This window comes from Vombatus ursinus, unplaced genomic scaffold (genome assembly GCF_900497805.2).
Source record: "Vombatus ursinus unplaced genomic scaffold, bare-nosed wombat genome assembly UNPS02014786.1, whole genome shotgun sequence".
NCBI lineage: Eukaryota > Metazoa > Chordata > Mammalia > Diprotodontia > Vombatidae > Vombatus > Vombatus ursinus.
The window spans coordinates 18,492,519-18,506,574 of NW_020954564.1; the positions used below are offsets into that span (position 1 = coordinate 18,492,519).

The 14,056-nt window shown below is 38.9% G+C and overlaps 1 pseudogene; it reads left to right on the plus strand.

The window, feature by feature from the left end:
* LOC114047012 overlaps window positions 1-14,056 on the plus strand; it is a 71,802-nt pseudogene that overhangs the window by 27,431 nt on the left and 30,315 nt on the right.

Here is a 14,056-nt window from a genome sequence, read left to right on the forward strand (position 1 = left end):
GAAATTAATTGGGTGTATATTTTTGAAGTTTACAAAAGAAAAGCAAAATAAAAACAAATGTATTGTTGGGAACACGGACTTGTGATGATTTGAGAGAATATTTTGGGAACATGCAGTAAGAGTCACAAAACTTGTTCCTCCCTAGTGATTTCATCACTAACTCTCTAGTATAAAGACATAGAAATGAAAATGAACCTACTGATATAAAAGTATTCATAGCTGTTCTCTATGTAATGGGAAAAATTTGAAAATGTTCAACAATTAAAGAATGACTCGATAAATTGTTATTAATATAAAGCAGTATTATGGTGTTTTAAATATTAACTATGAAGCATACAAAGAAATGTGAACAAATATTAGGTGATTTAGAATGAAATCAGAAGTAGAAATGTATACACAGTGACTAAAACTACTAAATAACAAAGAGAAACAAAACAGAGCTAAAGATAGCAGAACTCTAGAAAGAGTCCTAGAAAGAGCATAGAACAAAAACATTTTCCTGGTCTGTGGTTTGTTTGGTTCTGCCTTCTTAAACTTTTTAGGACAGCAAGTATGTTTATTTGTTTTTGTTATTTTTGTTGTTATTTGTCAAGTTTATAATAAAAATAAAATAAATCACTTTCAGCCACAGCAATTGATGAAATAATCTTCTGAGAATTGTGTGTTGGGTGAAGAAGTACCCAGACTTTAAAAACAAACAAACAGGGGCAGCTAAGTGGCACAGGAGGACCTGAGTTCAAATCCAGTCTCAGACCAAACACTTAACACTTACTAGCTGTGTGACCCTCGGCAAGTCACTTAACCCCGATTGCCTCGCCAAACAAAAAAAAATTAAAAATAAACAAACAAAAAACCAACCAAATCTTTTGTAATAAAACAACGTGATTTAGGAAAAATAACATTTAAGAGCAAAGGAATTAGACAAAGAAATTACAGCCAATCTTCATATTGGTGGGGAAAGTGCTTGAAATTGAAATACTCTTCAATCTTATTTAATTTTTACATAAAGACAATTTGTAATAGGGAACACATTCATGACCAAATTCCTGATACCTAACTTTTTGTAGAAATGACAACAGATGCTATAATTAGCTTAAATGGAATATCAGTATATATCAAGCATTTTAAAGTGTACATAATTCAGCAGACAACACAGTAACATTGAAATGTCACTCAGTATGATACGATGTCAATTATACATCAATTTCCTATCTGTCTTATTTATAATTCCTTCCTTATTTTGTACTGTAGCAAATCAAGAAGACAAGGCTTTATTTAATGGCTTTTGGAGAAGCTGATTTGGTCATGCAGTTTGTTGCTCTTATCACACTGCAAATTTCCCAGGAGTAGCTAGCGCAGCAATTAAGTGATCCTTTTGTTGGTCATTCTGCTGTTTTTGAAAACAGAATGTCTTTCTATTTTATTGAATTTCTATCTCATCGGCACCAAAAACAACTTTATCTTTTACTTTAATGTTAGTCTGGACAGAGCTGCCTTGAAAATGCATGGATCAATCCTTGCTGACACTGATATTTTTCATTTTTTTGATTCATTACCATGTTGCAGATTCATATCTAAAAACATCAAAGCTTTGGTTTTAATGGTAACCAAACTCGAAGGCTACCATCATGAAATAAATCCATAAAAGTCAAGACATTCCATCCATAACCCTGCATGTTGTCCCAAAACACTGGATTATGACTAGAACAATTTTTCCACAATTCCTTTTATCAGCTGTTTTGAAAGGTGGTGGGTGATAAGACTATTCAATTACTGAGGTGGGAGTAAGGGGGAAAGTATGTGTTGATATTATCTCTCTATGTCTTGGGTATTTGTATTTGTATTTATATTTGTACATGTTATTACTATTAAAAATGTTTTTGAAAAATCTTGCTTGATTATGGAAAGGTTTTTATTGGACTTTGACTCAAAGTTATATCTATCTACTCAGTTCTCCTAATGAGTATGAGCCAGGGCAAAGCTGAAGAGACAGAAGTGTAATCGGGGAACTGAGATCATGCTTTAACCAGCACGGGAAGACAAGCCCAAAGATACTTCATGGACCAAGCGATGGTGATTAATTCAGCTAGGAAAATTCAGGTAATAGAATCTGGTTCTGTCAAGAATTGAAATGAGGAGAGGAGTAAATGAGTAGATTTTCAAGGGATCATAGTATATTAATCACAGGGATCCTCCAGATTATGGGGAAAGAACAAGGCCTGAAATCTGAAGGACTAAAATGACTTAATGACTTAGATAAAGATTCTTTCTTGTTTGGGAACCAGAGGAACCAAGAGGAAGAGATTTCCATGTGCATAGTTAATAGTCTATCATGAAATATCCTGTGATTTGGGAAATGATAGTTTCCAGGAAAAAGTTGCATTTTTCATATCTTAGATTTCTATCCCTATAACAGAAAGGTTGAGATGAGCAGCTTCAAGAAAGCTAACACTGAGCTTGGTCAACCAGTTCCATAGCAAAGGAGCTAGAAATAAGCTAACTTGCAAGCATAGAACCTGTTGGAAGGAGATTATGCAAGGGAAAAGAGGAGACTTAAGAATAGTAGACTAAATTCCTGTACTGGGAAAGAGAACTAGGATTAAATCACAAGGAGCTTGCAATTTATAAGCCTTCTCTCCCCTTTTCCTTTTTATTGTGGCCTCTTACACACTCTCCAGTAATGTTTGATGTAAATCTCTCTCTTTTTAAAAGCCCTATGAGGATGATGGGCTGTTTGGGAAAGCAGAGGTGAAAGGAAAAAGAGTGTGTGTGTTGAATTTGGAAGAAGCATCCCAGCCCTTTCCCATGATGACCTGGGACCAGAAACTCAAGAACCAGACAGACTAGATGGTAGCAACTTGAACCCAGCTAATGAGAATAGCCAGTAGTGGGTTTCTGGGCCTACTGATGTAAAGGGAAAAATTATGTGGGCTGCAGCGTGGCCCTTGGATCATGTATTTGACACCTTTGGCTTATACGTATAGTGTTATTTCATGTATCTCTTCTGTGAGGTAGGTAGTGCAAGTCAGCCATTCAATAAGTATTTTTTTTGGTGCCTACTATGTATTAAATACTAGGGATACAAAAAGAGGCAAAAGACAGTCCCTTCCCTCAAGAAGCTCACAATCTAATTGATAAATATTTAAAATGCTTTGTTAAAAAAAATACTGAACATTAATACAACTAATTAATCTTGCTTAGTAACTACATTTAACTTATTTTTCAATGCATAAAATAAGATAATTTTTTATTCTCCCTCTGTCTCCATCAAGAGTCTTTGTCCACTTATGTTTTAATTTGCTTTTCCTCATGTATGGATTTTTTCCTCATTAATGGATCCTCTATTATGCATTTCCCCTTTTGCATGACTTGATAAAGGTGCTTCTTGATTTCTTTATATTCCTTATATTTGTTGAACTTCATTGTATTATGGTATTCCGTTATATTAATGTACCACAATTTACCATTCTCTTATTGTTGGAATTTTATTTCAACTTGGAATTTGCTTCCAGTTTGTTTTTCAATTATCAATTACATATAATGCTGCCATGAAAATCATGAGGTAACTTTTAAAGATTAAGGATGCAATACCACATTCACCAGCTTTCCCCCCACATTTTCCTTGATATTGTTATCCATTTTTCCCCACAGAATTTTAATGTCATATTGTTTACTTCTGCAAAAAAAAGCCTTTTAGTATTCTTGTTAGAAATACAAATTAATTGGACAATTTTAGAATCTCCAGTGTTATGCCAAATAAGTTGGTAAGCATAAGTATCCATGTTTTCTATCTGTTTTTGATGGTGATGTTTCTAATATTTCTCTATTGCATACTATTTTGTGACTTGATTAAAATAAATCCTTTTAAATTGTGTTGAAGAAAAAAATTCACATATATGTTTCAAGTCAAGAATAAATGCTGTGGAGTTTATCGAAGGCTTTTTCTGTATCTATTGATAATAATTTTTGTGTTTTTTATGATTATATATTTTTATGTTGATAATTTTTGTGAATTTGAATCAGGCTTATGCTAGCTATGATGAATAATTTGCTTAATATGTTGGTGCATTCTGATGAATAATTTGCTTAATGTATTAGCGCATTCTGTTAAGTCAAATTGTATTTAGTATTTCATCTATATTCATCAAGGACACTGGTATATAATTTTCGCCCTTTTTTTTTTTTGGCTAGGCAATGGGGTTAAGTGATTTGCCCAGGGTCACACAGCTAGTGAATGTTATGTGTCTGAGGCTGGATTTGAATTCAAGTCCTCCTGACTCCAGGGCTGGTGCTTGTGCCGGTCATGCCGTGCACTCTCCTCCTATAAGGAGCAGGCTGCCAGGGTCATACTTACCAGTCTTCGGTGCCCACTGGGATAAACACAGAGACGAGCCGATCAGGAGGTGCAGACACTCGAGCTTTATTCAGAGGCCATCACAGCAAGGCCAAGCAGGAAAGCCAGAGCAAGAGAGCAGGAGCAAGAGAGAGCGAGCTCCGACCACTACTGTCCCTTAAGTACCTACTTAGCCCCTCCTCCTCAGCCCGCCTACTAGTCATTGATTGTAGGGTCAGATACCGGAAGGGGATGTCTGGGGTAGTGCTGCACCACGGAGAGGACATGACGCAGGAGGCTAGGACCGGATACAGGAAGGAGACGTTTGGGGTTAGTGCATAGACAAAGGGAGAGTATGTGACATAAGAAGTCAGGCCCAGATACTGGGAGGAGGCGTCTGGGGTCAGTGCTACACAAAGGGAAAGTACGTGACCCAAGAAGTCAGGAAGGAGACGTCTGGGGTTGACCTTGCACCTAGGGAGAGGACTAGACAAAGGGAACTTGTTCTCTGCCGTCCCACTCCCACGTGGCACAGCCCCCTGCCTCAGGAGCACGTGCTCCAGCTACTTCCTTGTATCCTGTTCCTTCCCCAGCTTGTCACAGCTCCACATAGCACTGCCCACTGCCTCGGGAGCGTGAGCTCTGGTTACTTCTCCGTATCCAGTTCCCATCCCAGTTCACCACAACTCCGCCTAGCACAGCCCCTGCCTCGGGAGCGTGAGCTCCGGTTACTTCCTAATATCTTGTTCCTACCCCATCTTGCCACAACCTTAACGTGGCAGTAGCCAACATTAGACAATCCCTCACAGGTGCTCTATCCTCTGCACCACCTAACTGCCCCATAATTTTTGTTTTTAAATGTTATGGGCTTGGAATCAGGAAGACTCATCTTCATGAGTTCAGATCTGGTCTTAGATACTTACTAGCTATGTGACCTTGGGTAAGTCACTTAACCCTGTTTGCCTCAGTTTCCTCATCTGTAAAATGAGCTGGAGAAGGCAATGGCAAACCATTTCAGTATCTTTGCCAAGAAAACCCCAAATGGGGTCACAAAAAGTCAGATGCAAGTGAAATGACTGAACAAATCTCTGTTTTAATACAAACACAGTAAGAAAGACCTGAGTTTGAATCCCACCTCGGACATCTACTAGGTGTGTGATCCTGGGCAAAGAATATACCTTCTTTCAGCCTGTTTCCTCAAGGGTAAAATGGGCATCATTCTATCAGTAGCACTCACATCATAAAGTTGTTTCTAGGATCACATGACATGATATATGTTATCAAGTGCTTTACAAATCATAAAATGCCATATCTGTGTCATTTGATGTCATTTTTCTCTCTCCACTTGTGAATAGCTTTTTAAATTAGAGGGATCCTTTGTTCTTGGGAGGTTTGGAAGAATTTCAAAGTGGCAGTGAGTGTAGTGGAAGGCATACTAGCTCTGGAGTCAGAGGATCCAGATTCAAATCTATCACTGACATTTTCTGGGCCTTAGTTCTCTCATCTGTAAAATGAGGAAGTTGGACTATAATACCTCTGAGGTCCTTTCAAGCTCCAAATCTTTGATCCTATGAGTCTATAAATTCAATTGTGAATCTGTCTGGGCCAAGTATATTTCTGTGGGATAATTTTGTGATAACTTATTGTTTCCTCTGAGATTGGTCTATTTAAATGATTAATTTTTCACTTGTAAGTTTTGGTCATTTATATTTTTATAATTAATTATTCCTTTAAATTTTATGCTTTATTAGGATTTAAGTATGTGAAGTGTACCTTAATAATATTATTAATATCTTTTATTATAACTCCTTTTTTGCTTATAATTTTGCTTCACATTTTTCCTTTAAAAATTCAGTTTGCTAATTTTGTTCTTTTGAAAAAACAGTTCCTGGTTTATTTATCAATTTATCAATTTAATTGTCATTTCATTTTTCTATCCCACTTTTGTACTTACTTTTATATGAACACAATACTCCAGGTATTGTCTGACCAAGACAGAGTATGAGATTACTGCTATCCTTCTGGTCCTGGACACTATGTGTAATAAGTAGTAAGCATCCGCTTTAATATTTTTTCCTTTAATTTCTCTCTCCTGTCTTGTTGCTATCTGGAATCATAGCTATAAAGATAGAAGAGAAGTTAGAGGTCATCTGGTCAAATTCCTTAATTTTATAAGTGGGGAAACTGAGGTCCAGAGAGGTTAACTGACTTGCACATGAGTACATAGATGCAGAGCCAGAATTTAAACTCCAGTTCTCTCATTCTAAGTCCATTGCCTTTTCCATGCCACCTTGCTACCTCTGTGTCAGTAATAATGGATATCAGAGCATTCTTACTAATTAATGCAAAATGTAGAAATCAATTTTAGCAAAAAGACTACAGTAATCAATTTTTAAAGTTATAATTATAGCTATCCCTTCCACATTACGACTTTCCTCATCGCGATTTTGATATATCATGGGTCGGCATAAGAAATTAAATGGGAATTTTTGGGGAGTTTTGCAGAAGCCACATGAAGGCCAGCAGATGACACAGAAAAGTTTAGAAACTCAGAAATGTGTAAAATATATGTATAATGTAATATAAACATTATAGAATATCAACATATTTTCTCTTTTAATACCATAAATATACCCAAATTTTACAATAAGGTATTGTAAACACCCCCTAAAAGAAAAAGAAAAAACTCAGACTTCTTCTCTGGTATGAAAGAAAGGCCAAAAAAATTTTACACAGATTTTCCAGATTGTGGGGGCACCGGCCACTCACCCACATGATGTGAAAGGGATAACTGTATTGATTTTATACCAGGCCTATAAAAATGGTTCAAAATTAGGAAAAAAAAATTAGCACAGGTACTCAAATGGATCTGTAAGTAACAATGGAGAAAGGGGCATGCTTGCTTTACCATAGAATCTATTAACCTTTTAAATTATTTTATTATTTATACAGTTTTATATAATTATATATGAGTATAGACATACATATGTGTGTATGCAGCATATACATACATATGTAATACTTCGAAGGGCCCTTCCATGTCCATGCTGTCTGTGGTTTTTAACGTAATTGATAAATAAGTATTCTATGTTGTCATAGATTTTATCTTTATCTCTTGATATAATCATGTAATTAGTTGTTTTGTTATTTATATAATTTTATATAATTATCTATGCTACATCCACAAAGTCCTACTCTGACGTCTTACTATGACATGAAATGTGGAGTGCAGTCAACCCTGGATTCCTGAAAGCTATGCCAGTGGAGGGCAATGTCTGGCAAGTTCTACCATGCTGGAAAGGTTCTGAGTATAGCCCCAGTAATAGACTGAGTCTATTTTTCATGGATCAACCTAACTATTTATGAGAGGCCCATTACTCGTAGGTTGGACACCTTGTGATGAAATTATTTTTGGCCTTGGCAATCCATGAAACAAAAATTTCAAATGACCTTCTGTTTTGTGCAGTTCCCTTTTTTTCTTGCAGTGATAGTAGCAAAGTAGTGGGAAAGGGACAGATGGTGTTCTTTCAGACTATCAACAAATTTCCAGTTTGGCTACTGGTATTCTAAATGTGAAATCCTTGTCCAATGACCAATGGCAAACTTTTGGGAGAATATGGACAAGAGTTGCATAGAATGGGCAGTCATGTATGGATTGTACTTATCATTTAAGGGAACTCCTGTATCAATGAGGCCACCGATCCATTTGAGTATATTAATTGTTTTCTTAATATTGAACCATCTTTACATGCCTGGTATAAATTAATTTTGATTATGAGGTTTTTTTAATCTTACTGTATTCTTCTTGTGAAAAATTTAAATTTTACGTTAATTAGTGAGCTTACTCTACAATTCTTTCTCTGTTTTATCCCTTTTTAGTTTGGATATCGCGTCTTATTTGTCTCATAAAAGGAGTTTGGTAGAATCCATTTTTTCTACTGAAAACAATTAATTTAGTGTAAGTATTAATAGTTTTTAAAACATTTGATAGAATTCACTTACAAGTCCATCTGAACTATTTTTTTTTCCTTTGGTAGTTTGATTTCTCTTCCTGAGATTAGGTGAAGATCTCTGTTTTCTTTATGATTAACTTGGGTATTTTATATTTTTGTAGATACTCATCAATTTCCTTTAAATTCTCATCTTGCTGTCACAAATTTTGTATAATAGTTTTTTTTCTTATTCTCTTTATTTCCTCTCTACCCACTGTGGATTCAGTGTGTGTGTGTGTGTGTGTGTGTGTGTGTGTGTGTGTGTGTGTGTGTGTGAAATTTGGCTTTCTTCTTTGTGATGAAATTAGCTTTTTAAAATTGATTTTGTTAGTATTTTAAAACGTATCTTTTTTTGTTAATCAGATGAATAGCCTTGTGGGGCTGATGAAGGTAGGGATCTCTGGCTCTGTCTCTCTTATTCTCTCCCTTTTTTTTTTTTTTTTTTTAAAGAGCAGTGTATTATCTATGGCTTAGGAACTTTGGGTTCTAGTCCTGGCTCTGCTACTAATTAACAGATACAAGGTATATAGCGGAAGGGATATGCATATACACAAACACCCCCTAATGCCTTTTTTTTTGTTAGTGTACTAAGGAATAGACAGAAGAAAACATCTACATGGGGAATGTAACATGTGGCATAGTAGATATAGTTCTGACCTTTGAGAGCAGGAAGACCTGAGGTCATAATCCTTCCTCAGATGCTTACTAGCTGTATTACCCTGAGCAAGTCACTTAACCTTTTTCAGCCTCAGTTTTCCTATCTGTAAAGTGGGAATAGTAATAGTACCTACCTTACAAACATGTTGTGAGGGTCAAATGAGATGACATACATAAAGCACTTTGCAAACCTTAAAGGGCTCTCTAAATATTATCATCAAGGTTTGTCTGCTTTGAATCTTTTTCTGCAAATAGTCCAAAATGCTTAAAGGCACCAAATCTACTCGTTTTGATAATTGCAACCAAAACCAGTCTTTCCTCTGCCTTAAATGTCCTCTGTAATGTCAACTGGGGCATGGTCTGCATGGTGATGCAGTGCAGCCCTGCTGTGGTAGTTTAGTTGTTCTTCTATGCCTTAGTGATGACCCGACTAGTTGCTATCTGCTGTGCTGCCCTCCCTGGCTATGGTGCTGATAGTTTCTCTAAGAACACTGTTAAATATTTTGGCCTCTTTTCAGTTATAATCCAAACTCCACTTAAACAGTAGAACAATAAGTGAAGGTCATTTTAAAACATGAAATAATTGTATTCATATCAGGGGAATAACCACCTATATGTAGACAGAGGGATATTCATACACTGTGTTTCTTCTACCAGAATTATATCAGGTTTTAGTAAATCTAAAGATTGAAGTTATTAAAGGTAGATTTTTTTTTCCCCTCACAACGTCAAGGGATCTGTTGAGAGGTGGCTTTAAAAATAAGAATGTGAGAATGGGAATATGGGGTAAGATCTGATGTAGGGGCAGCACAGGATATATCCTTACTGTCAAATTCAAAAGGTTAGGGCTCTAATTTTCTAGTTTTTAAAAATCACCTACTATGGATCTGTCAGCCATATATTTATCTGTTCTTGAGCATACAGATATTTTCATTCTCTAAGGGCAATAGGTGCTACATAAATTAGTGCTTTTTGTCCAAAAATTACTTCTCTCCATCTTCAAAGTTATAATAACTGATAATAATAGCTTACATTTATTTAATGCTTACTATGTGCCAGGCACTTTTATTATCCCCCTTTTACAGATGAAGGAGCTGAGGCAAACAGAAGTTAAGTAACTTTCCCAAAGTCACACAGCTAGTAAGCATCCAAAGCCAGATTTCAAAGTAGGTCTTCCTGACTTCAGGCCTGGTAGAGTCTGTATCAGCTAACTAGTTCACTAAGCCTTGGTGAACAAGTTCATATTCAACGTATATATACCCTTCATGATTTTGTAGATGTTAGTATGACCCCTTCTCTGCCCTGTGTAGTTCCAAGTGAAGGGTTCTAATCATTTGATTATCAATTTATACAACTGCATCCTCATCCTCTTGATCACTGTTAAGTTCCCATTTTCTGAGACTGCTCCAGCTCTGACATGTGAGTGATATGTTGATCAGAACTGCACTTGGTTGTCTGGGTGCGTATGAACCATGGATTTTTGCAAAGGTAGAGAAATGTTTTCTATTTTGCTTCCATTTTTTTTTGGCCCCAAAATGCCCACGGATTTGTGGTAACCATTGGGTGCAGGACTTCAGAGAGCAATTTACAAATAGTTTGGTTCTTTCCCTGGTTCATGTCAGAGCAAGGTACGCATCGTCCTATCGGTAGGTTGTAATTATTTTCCTCTGGTTGAATTATCTTGTATTTACCCACAATGAAACTCATCTGCCACCTCTTTATCTGCTCACAATGTCCAAAGATTCTCCTGCAGCTTATCCCCGTGGAGTTGGCATCTCGGTGCCTAGAAGAGCTCAGTGACTGCTGCAGGCTTGAATATTTTATGATGTTCTCCACTTCCCACTTTCCGGTCATTTATAACAATGTTAAATGTCAAATCCTAGCCCTGGGTACCGCAGCATGAACACTTTTCCATTCAAAGTGGTCTCAGTATTTTGACTTTTCCCCCCCAGTCTTTAAATCAGTTTCCTCTCCACCCTAGCGTATTCTATGCCCCCCTTCCGAATTAGTGACCCCCAGTCTTTTAAAAAACTAAACTCTGACACGGAAACCTCGTCGAGTATTTTGAAAGTCCAAATGAATCATTCAATTCAATTCCGCAAATATTTATTAAGCGCTTATGCAGCGTGCAAAGCATACAAAGAAACCAGTTCTGCCCTCAAGGAGTTTGTTTTCCGTAGGGAGGACCGGCGTACACCGGAGTAAGCTTTGTACTGGTGATTCGGTGAGCGTCACAAGGGCAATTCTGGGGTTTCCAGGAACAGGAGGTATTTGACCCGCGCCTGAATGGACGGAAGTCAAATTGAGCGGTCGTTAGCCTCAGGGGAAGGGGCTGGGGGGGAGTGGTTGAGCGACAGTGTAGGATAGCTAGAGTCTCCGTCCTTTTTCTACTGACAGCTTAGCTCTTGTCACAGCCATGCTGCAGGCAGAGACATAGGGTTAGTCTTCCCCGTGCTGGGGAGGAATCAAACTTGACGCTGCTTGCGAACGCGCTGCACTTTTGGGTGACCAGTCACGAGAGCTCTTGGCTCCGAGTCATTCTGGGAGTTGTAGTTCTGAGGCCTGGGCGCAGGCGCACTTCACAGCCGGGCCTGAAGATGCGTGCGCAGTATCAACGCCATCATTGATTGTTTGGCCCTGAACCAGCTGCTTAGCGGAGGTCAGGCCAGGCTCGGGACTCAGTTCCAGGTATTTAGTGACCAGGCCCGTTCCCAGCTGCCGAACCCGAGCTGGGCGGATCTGGGAGGGGCCGGGGGCCGGGCTTGTAAGCAGGCTAGTACCACCCCTGTCAGGGGCGGGGCAAGGGGCGGGCTTATCCTCTGCGAAGCCACTGGGGGACTGCGGGGGGGGGGTTCCCTTCTGTGCGTGCGTGCGTATTTGTGTATGTATGTATGTGTGTGTGTATGTGTGTGTGCACGTGTGTGTGCGCTTCAGTGCTTGTGAGTGCGTGCTGTCGAGAGACACCTTGTGGTTGTGCCTAAGCCTGAGTTCTGTGCAAAGAACCCGCGGGTTGTGTGAAGCACCAGCGGTGTGTCTTCTCCGTGGAAAGAGTCTGCCCATCATGTGCCGTGTGTGTGTGTGTGTGTGTGTGTGTGTGTGTGTGTATGTATAGAACTTGCAGTGGCTGTGTCTGTGAGACGCACCAATGTGCGTCTGTACAAAACACCCAACAAAGTGCCTTATCTGTGAGTGATGAACTATGTGTGTGTGTATATTTGAAGAACTCCCAGTTTGTGAAGAATCCATAGAATGTCTGTGTGTCTGTGTCAGTATGTATGTTTGTATGAAAAACACAGTACATTTTGTGCCCTGGTGTGTGAAGAACCCGTAATAGGTCTTTGTGTTCTGAAGCTGTGTGCATCTGTTTGTGAAGAAACTGCAGAAAGAGAGAGAGAAGTGTGTGTGCAAAGAATCTCATGTGTGTGTCTGTATATATGGAGAAACTTCACAATGCATCTGTGTCAAAAGCCCCACAGTGTGATCATAGCTGTGCCTGTTTGGGTGTCTGCATGAAGAACTTGCAGTGAATGTGTTGTGAAAAATCTACAGTGTGTCTATTTCTGAAGAATCCACCTTGTATGTGTGAATGTGTAAAGAATTTGTCTTCTAAAGCAGGCTTTGTGTGTCTTTCTATATGTGAAGAACCCTTTGGATGTGTCTCTTTGAAGAGATCAGAGTATCTATTTTATGTGAGTGAGGAATTCACAGTTGTGTGTGTGTGCCCATCTGTGTAGTTGAGAGACAGCCTGTGGTAGTGTGTAAGTGAAGAAAACTGTGTCTGTGTGAAGAATCTACGGGGTGTGTGAAGCACCTGCAGTGTGTCTCCTCTGTCTTTGTGAAGAGCCTGCCCTTAGTGTGTGTGTGTGTGTGTGTGTGTGTGTGTAAAGAACTTGCAGTGGCTGAATGTCTTTGTATGTGAGACTTGTAATGTATGTGTATGTATGAAACACCCACAAAGTGTCTTATCCACAAGTGAAGAACTGTGTGTGTAGAAGAACTCCCAGTTTGTGAAGAACCCCTACAGTGTGTGCGTGTGTGTGTGTGTGTGTGTGTGTGAAGAATCCATAGTATGTCTGGGTGTGTGTCTGTGTCAGTATGTGTGTTTGTTATGAAGAATACACAGTGCATTGTGTACCTCTGTGTGTGAAGAACCTGTAATATGTCTTTGTGTTCTAAAGCTGTGTGCATCTGTTTGTGAAGAACCTGCGGAGGATGTGTGTGTGTGTGTGTGTGTGTGTGTGTGTGTATATGGGGAAACCTCACAATGTATGAGGTGGAAAGCCCCAGTGACTGTCTATGCCTGTTTTTGTGTCTGTGAAGAACTCAAAGTGTATTTGTGTGTGAAGAACTTGCAGTGAATGTATGTTGTGAAGAATCTGTTGTGTGCCTGTGTTCTGAAGAACCCACCTTGTGTGTGTGAATGTGGGAAGAGCCTGTCTCCTAAAGCCAGCCATTGTGGGTCTGTCTATGTATAGAACCCTTCAGGGGTGTCTGTCTGAAGAACTTGAAGTATCTGTTTTATGTGAGTGAAGAATTCATTGTGTATGTGTCTTAAGTAAAGAAACTCTAGTGTATCTGTGTAAGGGTGTAAAGAGCATACCCAGCGTGGACAGCCCATTGTGTGACTGTGTGTAAAGAACACGTGTGTGTGTGTGTGTGTGTGTGAATTCACAGTATATCTGAGGTGAAGAATTTTCAGCATGTCTGAGTGAAGTGCTCGTATGTCTGTGGTAGAGCGAAGAACCTCCAGTGTGTCTTTGTGTGTGCAGAGAATCCACACTATGCCTGTGTGTGTATATGAAGAACCCATTGTGTGCATGTACAACAAATGAAGAACCTGGAGTATGTCTGTCTCTGTTTATGAAGAACCCTCATTGTGTCTGGGCGTGTGTGATCCTGTGTGATCCTGCGTGTGTGAGAAGATCTTGTAGTGTGTGACTTTGTCCTTGTTGCTGTAAAGAACCCAGGAGCCCGCAGTGTGTCTTTTTCTATGAAGAACCCAAGAACCTTCATTGTGTCTGGGCGTGTGTGATCCTGTGTGATCCTGGGTGTGTGAGAAGATCTTGTAGTGTGT